We start from the raw sequence: 14,244 nt of genomic DNA on the forward strand, positions 1-14,244 counted from the left end.
CCCAATCTCCTCTTCTTCTTCGTTTTCATTTGCCTCTTTCCGTTTGCTCGTGTGTTAGATCATTTACCTTGTCATAATGGCTAGTCCTCCTATCCTCGTTATTACTCCCGAACATGAAATTCTCAATTTTAAGCAAAGGGAGGGAGAAAATTTAAAATATGCTTGGCATAGAATTTGCAATGCTCAAAATAAATCTACTAGGAAGCTTTGTACTTCTGTTCTTCTTTGCAATTTTTATGTAGGCATCACTCCTTGTAATAGATGCATTCTTGATACTGTTACCGGAGGGGATTTCTTGAGTAGCCATACGTTTGATGCTTATTATGCTATGTTAGAGTTGTTTGGCCCACCACCTCTTTTGGTTAATGGAACTGTTTAACTTTGGAACATGTGATGCAACGGCTTGAAATTATTGAAAATAAAGTTGCCACTATTGAGTTGATTGAAAATTTGGATAAAAAGATTCATAATAACATTACCCAATATGGATCTAGGGTTGGAGTTACTTTGAAAAATCTTAAAGAGAAAGAACCTATAGTTAATGAAAAAATAGATCTAGATTCTGCAAGAATAGGTAAACTTAAGGATATTGTTACCAACTTAGGTTCAGCGTTTTCTTCCATGAAAAACACTCCAAAACCTCCTACCAAAACTGCCAAATTTATTTATGTTCCTAAAAATAAGGGTGAATCTTCTAGTAAGGGAGACGCGGATCTCAAATCAATAAGTGTTCATCCCAATTGTTTCTCTATCATTAAGGAACCTTTTGCTACAAATGAGTTTCTTAAATTTTTGCCTAAAGGTCTAATCATTGCTAAAAAGGGATAAACCCCTAAAAATTATAAGTGCTCTATTGAGGAATTGAGTGCCAAAGATGGCACTACTTAGATCTATCTTCGCTTTTATGCCTAGCTAGGGGCGTTAAACGATAGCGCTAGTTGGGAGGCAACCCAATTTTATTTGTGTTTTTTGTTTTTGTTTCTGTTTAGTAATAAAATTTGCATATACCTTATGTTTAGATGTGTTTTTATATTTTAATTAGTGTTTGTGCCAAGTAGAACATATACGATAACCTATGGTGATAGTTAATTTGATTCTGCTGAAAAACAGAAACTTTGCACGCACGAAATTAGTTTTGTTAAATCACAAAAATGTGATTTTGAGTTGATTATTTTTGTTGATGATCAATAGACAAATTGTCCAGGACATCCTATTTTGGTATGATTTTTAGAGTTCCAGAAGTTTGCGTTAGTTACAGATTGCTACAGACTGTTCTGTTTTTGACAGATTCTGCCTTTCGTGTGTTGTTTGCTTATTTTGATGCATCTATGGCTAGTATTAAGTGGTATGAACCATAGAGAACTTGGAATACAGTAGGTTTAACAACAAAATAAATAAAGAATGAGTTCATTATAGTACCTTATGTGGTGGTTTTGCTTTCTTTCACTAACGGAGCTTATGAGATTTCCTGTTGAGTTTTGTGTTGTGAAGTTTTCAAGTTTTGGGTAAAGATTTGATGGACTATGCAACAAGGAGTGGCAAGAGCCTAAGCTTGGGGATGCCCATGGCACCCCAAGATATTCAAGAGTAGAGAAAAGCCTAAGCTTGGGGATGCCCCCGGAAGGCATCCCCTCTTTCGTCTTCGTTCATTGGTAAGTTTACTTGGAGCTATATTTTTATTCGCCACATGATATGTGTTTTGCTTGAAGCGTCGTGTATGATATTAGTCTTTGCCTTTTAGTTTACCACAATCATCCTTGCTGTATAGACCTTTTGGAGAAGTCCATTTTATTAGAATTTGCTAGAATACTCTATGTGCTTCACTTATATCTTTTGAGCTAGATAGGGTTTGCTCTAGTACTTCACTTATATCTTTTAGAGCACGGCGGTGGTTTAATTTTGAAGAAATTGCTAGTCTCTCATGCTTCACTTATATTATTTTGAGAGTCTTTTAGAACAGCATGGTATTTGCTATGGTTATAAATTTGGTCCTAGAATGATGAGCATCCAAGTTGGGTATAATAAAAACTATCATAGAAAGTGCATAAAACACTAGGATCAATTTGATGCTTGGTAATTGTTTTGAGATATAGAGGTGGTAATGTTAGAGTCATGCTAGTAGGTAATTATGAAATTGAGAAATACTTGTGTTGAAGTTGGCAAGTCCCGTAGCATGCACGTATGGTAAAAGTTGTGTGACAAATTTGTTGCATGAGGTGCTATTTTAATTGCCTTCCTTATGAGTGGAGGTCGGGATCGCGCGATGGTTAACTCCTACCAACCCTTCCCCGAGGAGCATGCGTAGTAGTACTTTGCTTCGAGGGCAAGTAGACTTTTGCAATAAGTATATGAGTTCTTTATGACTAATGTGAGTCCATGGATATACGCACACTCACCCTTCCACTTTGCTAGCCTCTATTATACCGCGCAACTTTCGCCGGTATCATGCACCCATTATTTAGCTTCCTCAATACAGCCACCATACCTACCTATTATGGCATTTCCATAGCCATTCCGAGATATATTGCCATGCAACTTTCCACCGTTCCGTTTATTATGACACGCTCCATCATTGTCATATTGCTCTTTGCATGATCATGTAGTTGACATCGTATTTGTGGCAAAGCCACCTTCATAATTTTCGTACATGTCGCTATTGATTCATTGCATATCCCGGTACACCGCCGGAGGCATTCATATAGAGTCATATCTTGTTCTAGTTTTGAGTTGTAATTCTTGAGTTGTAAATCAATAAAAGTTTCATTATTAGAGCATTGTCCTAGTGAGGAAAGGATGATGAAGACTATGATTCCCCCACAACTCGGGATGAGACAACGAACTTTAGAAAAGAAAGAAAAGAAAAGAAAAAAAAGGGAGAAAGGCCAAAAATAAAAAAAAGGCCAAAGAAAAAAAGAAAAGAAAAAAAGGAAAAAAAAGGAGAAAAAAAGAAGAAAAAAATAAAATGAGAGAAAAAGAGAGAAGGGACAATGCTACTATCCTTTTTACCACACTTGTGCTTCAAAGTAGCACCATGATCTTCATAATAGAGAGTCTCCTATGTTGTCACTTCCATATACTAAGTGGGAATTTTTCATTATAGAAATTGGCTTGTATATTCCAATGACAGGCTTCCTCAAAATGCCCTAGGTCTTCGTGAGCAAGCAAGTTGGATGCACACCCACTTAGTTTCTTTTGTTGAGCTTTCATATATTTATAGCTCTAGTGCATCTGTTGCATGGCAATCCCTACTCACTCACATTGATATCTATTGATGGGCATCTCCATAGCTCGTTGATATGCCTAGTTGATGTGAGACTATCTTCTCCCCTTTTGTCCTCACAACCACTACCATATACCACCATAGTGCTATGTCCATGGCTCACGCTCATGTATTGCATAAGAGTTGAAAAAGTTGAAGCGCGTTAAAAAGTATGAACCAATTGCTTGGCTGAAACCGGGGTTGTGCATGATGGGAGTATTTTGTGTAATGAAAATGAAGCATGGCCTAACTATATGATTTTGTAGGGATAAGCTTTCTTTGGCTATGCTATTTTGATAGGACATGATTATTTGTTAGTATGCTTCAAAGCATTATTATTTTTTATGTTTTTTAAGCTTTTATCTTGAATCATTTGGATCTGAAGAATCATGCCACAATAAAGAAAATTACATTGAGAAATATGCTAGGTAGCATTCCACATCAAAAATTCTGTTTTTATCATTTACCTACTCGAGGATGAGCAGGATTTAAGCTTGGGGATGCTTGATACGTCTCGAACGTATCTATAATTTTTAATTGTTCCATGCTATTATATTACCCCTTTTGGATGTTTATGGGCTTTATTTTACACATTTATATCATTTTTGGGACTAACCTACTAGGAGGCCCAGCCTGTATTGCTGTTTTTGCCAATTTCAGTATTTCGAAGAAAATGAATATCAAACGGAGTCCAAACGGAATGAAACCTTTGGGAGCGTGATTTTTGGAACGAACGTGATCCAGATGACTTGGAGTGCAAGTCAAGAAGCAGCCGAGGCGGCCACGAGGGTGGAGGGCGCACCCACCCCTACAGGGCGTGCCCCCCTATCTCGTGGGCCCCTCGGGTGGCCACCGACGTACTTCTTCTTCCTATATATACCCACGTACCCCGAAAACATCCAGGGAGCCAACAAAAAACAATTTCCACCGCATAACCTTCTGTATCCGCGAGATCCCATCTTGGAGCCTTCATCGGCGCTCCGCCGGAGGGGGAATCGACCATGGAGGCCTTCTACATCAACACGATAGCCCCTCCGATGAGTTGTGAGTAGTTTACCACAGACCTTCGGGTCCATAGTTATTAGCTAGATGGCTTCTTCTCTCTTTTTGGATCCCAATACCATGTTCTCCTCCTCTCTTGTGGAGATCTATTCGATGTAACTCTTTTTGTGGTGTGTTTGTCGAGATCCGATGAATTGTGGGTTTATGATCAAGTTTATCTATGAGAAATATTTGAATCTCCTCTGAATTCTTTTATGTATGATTGAGTTATCTTTGCAAGTCCCTTCGAATTATCAGTTTGGTTTGGCCTACTAGATTGATCTTTCTTGCCATGGGAGAAGTGCTTAGCTTTGGGTTCAATCTTGCGGTGTCCTTACCCAGTGACAATAGGGGTTGCAAGACATGTATTGTATTGTTGCCATCGAGGATAAAAAGATGGGGTTTATATCATATTGCTTGAGTTTATCCCTCTACATCATGTCATCTTTCTTAATGCGTTACTCTGTTCTTATCAACTTAATACTCTAGATGCATGTTGGATAGCGGTCGATGTGTGGAGTAATAGTAGTAGATGCAGGCAGGACTCGGTCTACTTTTCACAGACGTGATGCCTATATACATGATCATGCCTAGATAATCTCATAATTATTCGCTTTTCTATCAATTGCTCGACAGTAATTTGTTCACCCACCGTAATACTTATGCTATCTTGAGAGAAGCCACTAGTGAGGCCCCCGGGTCTATCTTTTATCACATAAGCTTTCAATCTACTTTTATTTGCATCTTTACTTTTCCTATCTATATTGTAAAATACCAAAAATATATTTTTCTTATCATACTATCTCTATCAGATCTCACTTTCGCAAGTGGCCGTGAAGGGATTGCCAACCCCTTTATTGCGTTGTTTGCGAGTTCTTTGTTTGTTTGTGTAGGTGCGTGGGACTTTTGAGGAGCCTCCTACTGGGTTGATACATTGGTTCTCAAAAACTGAGGGAAATACTTACGCCACTATTGCTGCATCACCCTTCTTCTTCAAGGAAAACCAACGCAAGCTCAAGACGTAGCATCCTCCAGATTCACTTTGATTCTTCAAACAATGAAGTTGAGTATGAGGCATTGTTGTATGGGTTGCGTATGGCCATTTCACTCGGCGTCCGACGCTTGATGGTCAACGGCGACTCAGACTTAGTGGTTAATCAAGTAATGAAGGAATGGGACATCATGAGTCTAGCAATGACCTGTTATTGCAATGCAGTTAGAAAGCTAGAGAAGAAGTTTGAGGGGTTAGAGCTCCACTACATACCCCGAATCAAGAATCAAGCTGCTGATGATATGGCAAAGGTAGGTCCACTCGGAAGCCTATCCCTAGTAATGTGTTCTTGGAACATCTCCGCACCCCGTCAGTACAAGAAGATCCTAATACGTCTCCAACGTATCTATAATTTTTGCTTGTTCCATGCTATTATATTACCCCTTTTGGATGTTTATGGGCTTTAATTTACACATTTATATCATTTTTGGGACTAACCTATTAATCGGTGGCCCAGCCCATATTGCTGTTTTATTGCCTGTTTTAGTATTTTGAAGAAAAGGAATATCAAACGGAGTCCAAACGGAATGAAACCTTTGGCAACGTGATTTTTTTGGAAGAATATCATCCTGGAGACTTGGAGTTCAAGTCAGAAGATGCTCGAGGAGCCCAGGAGATAGGGGGGCGCCCCCCCCCCCCACAGGGCGCGCCCCTTGTCTCGTGGACCCCTTGAGCACCTCCCGACCGACTTCTTTCGCCTATATAAGCCTACGTACCCTAAAACCATCGAATATCAAGATAGATCGGGAGTTCCACCGCTGCAAGCCTCTGTAGCCACCAAAAACCTCTCGGGAGCCCGTTCCGGCACCCTGCTGGAGGGGGAACCCATCACCGGTGGCCATCTTCATCATCCCAGCGCTATCCATGACGAGGAGGGAGTAGTTCACCCTCGGGGCTGAGGGTATGTACTAGTAGCTATGTGTTTGATCTCTCTCTCTCTCGTGTTCTCTCTATGGCACGATCTTGATGTATCGCGAGCTTTGCTATTATAGTTGGATCTTATGATGTTTCTCCCCCTCTACTCTCTTGTGATGAATTGAGTTTCCCTCTTGAAGTTATCTTATCGGATTGAGTCTTTGATTTGAGAACACTTGATGTATGTCTTGCCGTGTTTATCTGTGGTGACAATGGGATATCACGTGCTACTTGATGTATGTTTTGGTGACCAACTTGCGGGTTCCGCCCATGAACCTATGCATAGGGGTTGGCGCACATTTTCTTGACTCTCCGGTAGAAACTTTGGGGCACTCTTTGAAGTACTTTTATGTTGGTTGGATGAATCTGAGATTGTATGATGCATATCGTATAATCATGCCCACGGATACTTGAGGTGACAATGGAGTATCTAGGTGACATTAGGGTTTTGGTTGATTTGTGTATTAAGGTGTTATTCTAGTACGAACTCTTTAATAGATCGATACAAAAGAATAACTTTGAGGTGGTTTCGTACCCTACCATAATCTCTATGTTTGTTCTCCGCTATTAGTGGCTTTGGAGTGACTCTTTGTTGCTTGTTGAGGGATTGTTATATGATCTATCTATGTTATTATTGTTGAGAGAACTTGCACTAGTGAAAGTATGAACCCTAGGCCTTGTTTCCTATCATTTCAATACCATTTACGCTCACTTGTATCATTAGTTACCTTGCTGTTTTTATATTTTCAGATTAAAAATACCTATATCTACCATCCATATTGCACGTGTATCACCATCTCTTCGCCGAACTAGTGCACCTATACAATCTACCATTGTATTGGGTGTGTTGGGGACACAAGAGACTCTTTGTTATTTGGTTGCAGGGTTGTTTGAGAGAGACCATCTTCATCCTACGCCTCCCACGGATTGATAAACCTTAGGTCATCCACTTGAGGGAAATTTGCTACTGTCCTACAAACCTGTGCACTTGCAGGCCCAACAACGTCTACAAGAAGAAGGTTGTGTAGTAGACATCAAGCTCTTTTCTGGCACCGTTCCCAGGGAGGTGAGTGCTTGAAGGTATATATTTAGATCTTGCAATCAAATCTTTTTGTTTCTTGTTTTATCGCTAGTTTAGTTTGTAAAAGTAAACTACAAAAAAATGGAGTTGAGTTTGTCTCATACGCTTTGTCTTTTTAATATCTTCCGTGAGAATGATGGAAAGGAAAATTGTGCTCAAGTGCTAGAAGAAGAATGCATTGTATTGTTTGGTACTAGATCTTTGTATGATGAGCATGATTGAAATGTTGTTAGTATGAATTCCTTGAATATCCATGATGCTAATGATATGCAAATCCACAAGCTTGGGGAAGCTATGTTTGATGAATATGATATTTTTTGTCCCCCAAGTTTTGATGAGAAAATTTATGTTGATGATAGCATGCCTCCTATTTATGATGATTATATTGATGAAAGTGGGTTTGGAAGAGTGTCAACTTTGGGAAGTAGTTATCCCACTATTTTGGAGGATGTTGAATTTTATTGTGATGAATATGAAAGTGGAATTGCAAGAGTGTCAACTTTATTTAGTGATTCCACTATCTTGGGAGAGGTTTCAATCGATTATAATGAGAACGAAGTTGCTACTTATGATGATTATTGTGATGAAACTTATGCTATAAAAAGTAGTGATGATTGTATTTACAAATCTTGTCATGATTATGATTACCCTTTTTCTGAACATTTACTCTTTTAATGTGGAAACTATTTTTAGTTTTCAAGTCTCTTATCATACTCCCACTATTCCGAATGAGAAGAATTTTACTTATGTGGAGAGTAGTAAATTTTCTATGCTTGTAGATCATGAAAATAATGCTTTAGGTGCTGGTTATATTGTTGAATTCATTCATGATGCTACTGAAAATTATTATGAGGGAGGAATTTATGCTTGTAAGAATTGCAATAATATCAAGTTTCCTCTCTATGTGCTTAAATTTTTGAAGCTATGCTTGTTTTACCTTCCTATGCTAGTTGATTATTGTTCCCACAAGTAGTTTGCTAACAAAATCCCTATGCATAGGAAGTGGGTTAGACTTAAATGTGCTAGTCATATGCTTCATGATGCTCCCATTATGTTTCAATTCTTATCTTTTATGTGAGCATCATTATCATCTTCATGCCTAGCTAAAAAGGCATTAAAGAAAAGTGCTTGTTGAGAGACAACCCAATATTTACCCTTACTGTTTTTGTGTGTTCACATGATTATGCTACTGTAATAATCATGTTTTATAGCTTTTGTTTCAATAAAGTGCCAAGTAAGACCTTTAGGATAGCTTACGGTGATAGTTGTGTTGATCCTGCTGAGAATTAGAAACTTTTGCACCCAGTAAATTAGTTTTGTTAATTCACAAAACTGTGATCTTGATCTGATTATTTTTTCTATCGATTGGTACACGAATTTCTTAGGACTTCCTAATTTGGTAGAATTTTTGGGGTTCCATAAGTATACGTTTGATACAGATTACTACAGACTGTTCTGTTTTTGACAGATTCTGTTTTCTATGTGTTGTTTGCTTATTTTGATGAATCTATGAGTAGTATCGGAGGGTATGAACTATAGATAAGTTGGAATACAGTAGATATTACACCAATATGAATTTATAATGAGTTCATTACAGTACCTAAGTGGTGGTTTTATTTTCTTATACTAACGGAGCTTACAAGTTTTCTGTTGAGTTTTGTGTTGTGGAGTTTTCAAGTTTTGGGTAAAGATTCGATGGACTATGGAATAAGGAGTGGCAAGAGCCTAAGATTAGGGATTCCCAAGGCACCCCATGGTAATATTCAAGGACAACCAAGAGCCTAAGCTTGGGGATGCCCCGGAAGGCATCCCCTCTTTCGTCTGCGTTCATCGGTAACTTTACTTGGAGCTATATTTTTATTTACCACATGATATGTGTTTTGATTGGAGCGTCATTTTATTTTGTTAGTATTTGCTTTCTGTTATTTAGAATAATGTTTTGCATCTTTATTTTCAATAAAAATGTCAAGGATAGCCTTTACCATGCTTATTTTGCTAGTATACATGTTGCTGTTTGAAAACAGAAAGTTTACCGCTGTTGCAAAAATTCCCTAGAAAAGTCAGAGAGTGATATAATGTTGAAACTTTTTGCATAATGAGATCTAATAAATTTACTACAGTGGGAATTTTTTTCATAATTTTTGGAGTTAGGTAAGTATGATTAATCTTGCATTCTTTACAGACTATACTGTTGTGACTGATTGCTGTTATGGTTGCATAGTTTGCATATATGCTTGCTTGTTTAATGATTCTGTTTGAGGATAGGAGTATTAAATATGCAGAGGCATTTAGTATGCAATGTTTAATAATAATTTTAGTGATTTGTTACAGTAGAAAATGATAAGGTTTTGCATTGGTTTATACTAACCTATCTCACGAGTTCTTGTTGAGTTTGGTGTGGATGAAGCTTTTGATAAAAAGAGAAACCATGATATGAGAGGAATTAAGGAGACACAAAAGTTCAAGCTTGGGGATGCCCAAGGCACCCCAAGATAATATTTCAAGAACTCTCAAGCATATAAGCTTGGGGATGCCCCGGTAGGCATCCCGCCTTTCTTCTTCAACCACTATCGGTTAGTATTGGTTGAGCCTAAGTTTTTGCTTCTTCACATGAGTTGGGCTATCCTTGCAATGCCATTTTATTTTGTTTTGCTTGCTGTTTGATTAGAGTATCAAGATCTGAAATTCCTCAATGTTAGAGAGTCTTCACATAGTTGCACAATTATTCGACTACTCATTGATCTTCACTTATATCTTTCGGAGTAGTTTGTCATTTGCTCTATTGCATCACTTATATCTTTTAGAGCACGGCGGTGGTTATATTTTGTAGAAATTGCTAGTCTCTCATGCTTCACTTATATTATTTTGAGAGTCTTTCAGAATAGCATGGTATTTGCTACGGTTACAAAGTTGGTCCTAGAATGATGAGCATCCAAGTTGGGTATAATAAAAACTATCATAGAAAGGAATTGGATGCTATGATCAATTTGATGCTTGATAATTGTTTTGAGATATGGAGGTAGTGATATTAGAGTCATGCTAGTTGAGGTGATTATGAAAAATACTTGTGTTGAGGTTTGTGATTCCTGTAGCATGCACGTATGGTGAACCGCTTTGTGATGAAGTTGGAGCACAATTTTATTTATTGATTGTCTTCCTTATGAGTGGCGGTCGGGGACGAGCGATGGTCTTTTCCTACCAATCTATCCCCCTAGGAGCATGCGCGTAGTACTTTGTTTTTGATGACTTCTAGATTTTTGCAATAAGTACATGAGTTCTTTTGACTAATGTTGAGTCCATGGATTATACGCACCTCACCCTTCCACCATTGCTAGCCTCTCTTGTGCCATGCAACTTTCGCCGGTACTATACACCCACCATTACCTTCCTCAAAACAGCCACCATACCTACCTATTATGGCATTTCCATAGCCATTCCGAGATATATTGCCATGCAACTTTCCACCATTCCATTCATATGACACGCATTACTTTTGTCATATTTCTCTTTGCATGATCATGTAGTTGACATCGTATTTGTGGCAAGGCCACCTTCATAATTTTCATACATGTCGCTCTTGATTCATTACATATCCCGGTACACCGCCGGAGGCATTCATATAGAGCCATATCTTGTTCTAGCTTTGAGTTGTAATTCTTGAGTTGTAAATCCATAAAAGTGTGATGATTTTCATTATTAGAGCATTGTCCCAGTGAGGAAAGGATGATGAAGACTATGATTCCCCCACAAGTCGGGATGAGACTTCGGACTTTACAAGAAAAAAAAAGAGAAAGCCAAAAAGAAAAAAAGAAGGGACAATTGCATTTTTACCCCTAGTTGGTTCCTATCCACAGGTTTTGCCCTTACTTTTCGAGCTTGCTCAGTTTGCCCTTACTTTTTCCATCGAGGTCCCTCGAATGCCCTTTGACCGTTTGACCAAAACTTTGAAAATTCATAACTAATTCATACAAACTCAGAAAAATGCAAATAAGATATCAAAATGTCTAGATAAACATTACCTTTATGGGTATATCATTTGCATTCAGGACAAAAGCATCGTTTAAACTACCTGAGGTAATTAATTTTATTAACGTTATTAAAAATAAATAGGTATAAACAATATTTTTTTGATGAATAAAAATTACATGCAAATGTAGGTGATGTTTTCTGAACATCTTGATAACTTATTTGCATTTTTCTGAGTTTGTATCAACTTGTTATGAACGTTCTAACGACTTTGACCATTATTTGGAAACTTTATAAGAAGTTGATATGAACTCAAGAAAATGCAAATAAGGTATCAGGATGTTCAGAAAACATCACCTACATTTGCATATAATTTTTATTCATGAAAAAAATATTGTTTATACCTATTTATTTTTAATAATGTTCATCAATTAATTACCTCGGTTAGTTTAAATGATGCTTTTGTCCTAAATGCAAATGATATGCCCATAAAGGTAATGTTTATATGAACATTTTGATATCTTATTTGCATTTTTCTGAGTTCATATGAATTAGTTATGATATTTCAAAGTTTTGGTCAAATGGTCAAAGGGCATTCGAGGGACCTCGATGGAAAAAGTAAGGGAAAAACTGAGCAAGCTCGAAAAGTAAGGGCAAAACCCGTGGGTAGGAACCAACTAGGGGTAAAAATGCAATTGTCCCAAAAAAGAAAGGCCAAAGAAAAAAATGAGAAAAAGAAAAAAGAGAGAAGAAAAAATAAAATGAGAGAAAAAGAGAGAAGGGACAATGCTACTATCTCTTTTTCCACACTTGTGCTTCAAAGTAGCACCGTGATCTTGATGATAGAGAGTCTCCTATGTTGTCACTTTCATATACTAGTGGGAATTTTTCATTATAGAACTTGGCTTGTATATTCCAATGATGGGCTTCCTCAAAATGCCCTAGGTCTTCGTGAGTAAGCGAGTTGGATGCACACCCACTTAGTTTCTTTTGTTGAGCTTTCATATATTTATAGCTCTAGTGCATCCGTTGCATGGCAATCCCTACTCACTCACATTGATATCTATTGATGGGCATCTCCATAGCCCGTTGATACACCTAGTTGATGTGAGACTATCTTCTCCTTTTTTGTCTTGTCCACAACCACCATTCTATTCCACATATAGTGCTATGTCCATGGCTCACGCTCATGTATTGCGTGAAAGTTGAAAGAGTTTGATATTATTAAAGTATGAAACAATTGCTTGGCTTGTGATTGGGGTTGTGCATGATTAAATACTTTGTGTGATGAAGATAGAGCAACAGCCAGACTATATGATTTTGTAGGGATAACTTTCTTTGGCCATGCTATTTTGAGAAGACATGATTACTTTGATTAGTATGCTTGAAGTATCACTATTTTCATGTTAATATGAACTTTTATTCATTTGGATCTGAACATTCATGCCACAATAAATAAAATTACATTGAGAATTATGCTAGGTAGCATTCCACATCAAAAAATCTGTTTTTATCATTTACCTACTCGAGGACGAGAAGGAATTAAGCTTGGGGATGCTTGATACGTCTCCAACGTATCTATAATTTTTTATTGTTCCATGCTATTATATTACCCCTTTTGGATGTTTGTGGGCTTTATTTTACACATTTATATCATTTTTGGGACTAACCTATTAACCGGAGGCCCAACCCATATTGCTGTTTTATTGCCTGTTTCAGTATTTCGAAGAAAAGGAATATCAAACAGAGTCCAAACGGAATGAAACCTTCGGCAACGTGATTTTTTTGGAAGAATATCATCCTGGAGACTTGGATTCAAGTCAGAAGATGCTCGAGGAGCCCAGGAGATAGGCCCCCCCCCCCTACAGGGCACGCCCCCTGTCTCATGGACCCCTTGAGCACCTCCCGACCGACTTCTTTCGCCTATATAAGCCTACGTACCCTAAAACCATTGAATATCAAGATAGATCGAGAGTTCCGCCGCCGCAAGCCTCTGTAGCCACCAAAAACCTCTCGGGAGCCCGTTCCGGCACCCTGCCGGAGGGGGAACCCATCACTGGTGGCCATCTTCATCATCCCGGCGCTATCCATGACAAGGAGGGAGTAGTTCACCCTCGGGGCTGAGGGTATGTACCAGTAGCTATGTGTTTGATCTCTTTCTCTCTTGTGTTCTCTCTATGGCACGATCTTGATGTATCGCGAGCTTTGCTATTATAGTTGGATCTTATGATGTTTCTCCCCCTCTACTCTCTTGTGATGAATTGAGTTTCCCTCTTGAAGTTATCTTATCGGATTGAGTCTTTGATTTGAGAACACTTGATGTATGTCTTGCCATGTTTATCTGTGGTGACAATGGGATATCAGGTGCCGCTTGATGTATGTTTTGGTGACCAACTTGCGGGTTCCGCCCATGAACCTATGCATAGGGGTTGGCACACGTTTTCTTGACTCTCCGGTAGAATCTTTGGGGCACTCTTTGAAGTACTTTTATGTTGGTTGGATGAATCTGAGATTGTGTGATGCATATCGTATAATCATGCCCACGGATACTTGAGGTGACAATGGAGTATCTAGGTGACATTAGGGTTTTGGTTGATTTGTGTCTTAAGGTGTTATTCTAGTACGAACTCTTTAATAGATCGATCCGAAGGAATAACTTTGAGGTGGTTTCGTACCCTACCATAATCTCTATGTTTGTTCTCCGCTACTAGTGGCTTTGGAGTGACTCTTTGTTGCATGTTGAGGGATTGTTATATGATCTATCTATGTTATTATTGTTGAGAGAACTTGCACTAGTGAAAGTATGAACCCTAGGCCTTGTTTCCTATCATTGCAATACCGTTTACGTTCACTTTTATCATTAGTTACCTTGCTGTTTTTATATTTTTCAGATTACAAATACCTATATCTACCATCCATATTGCACTTGTA

The sequence above is a fragment of the Triticum dicoccoides genome, chromosome 3B (assembly GCF_002162155.2).
Source record: "Triticum dicoccoides isolate Atlit2015 ecotype Zavitan chromosome 3B, WEW_v2.0, whole genome shotgun sequence".
NCBI lineage: Eukaryota > Viridiplantae > Streptophyta > Magnoliopsida > Poales > Poaceae > Triticum > Triticum dicoccoides.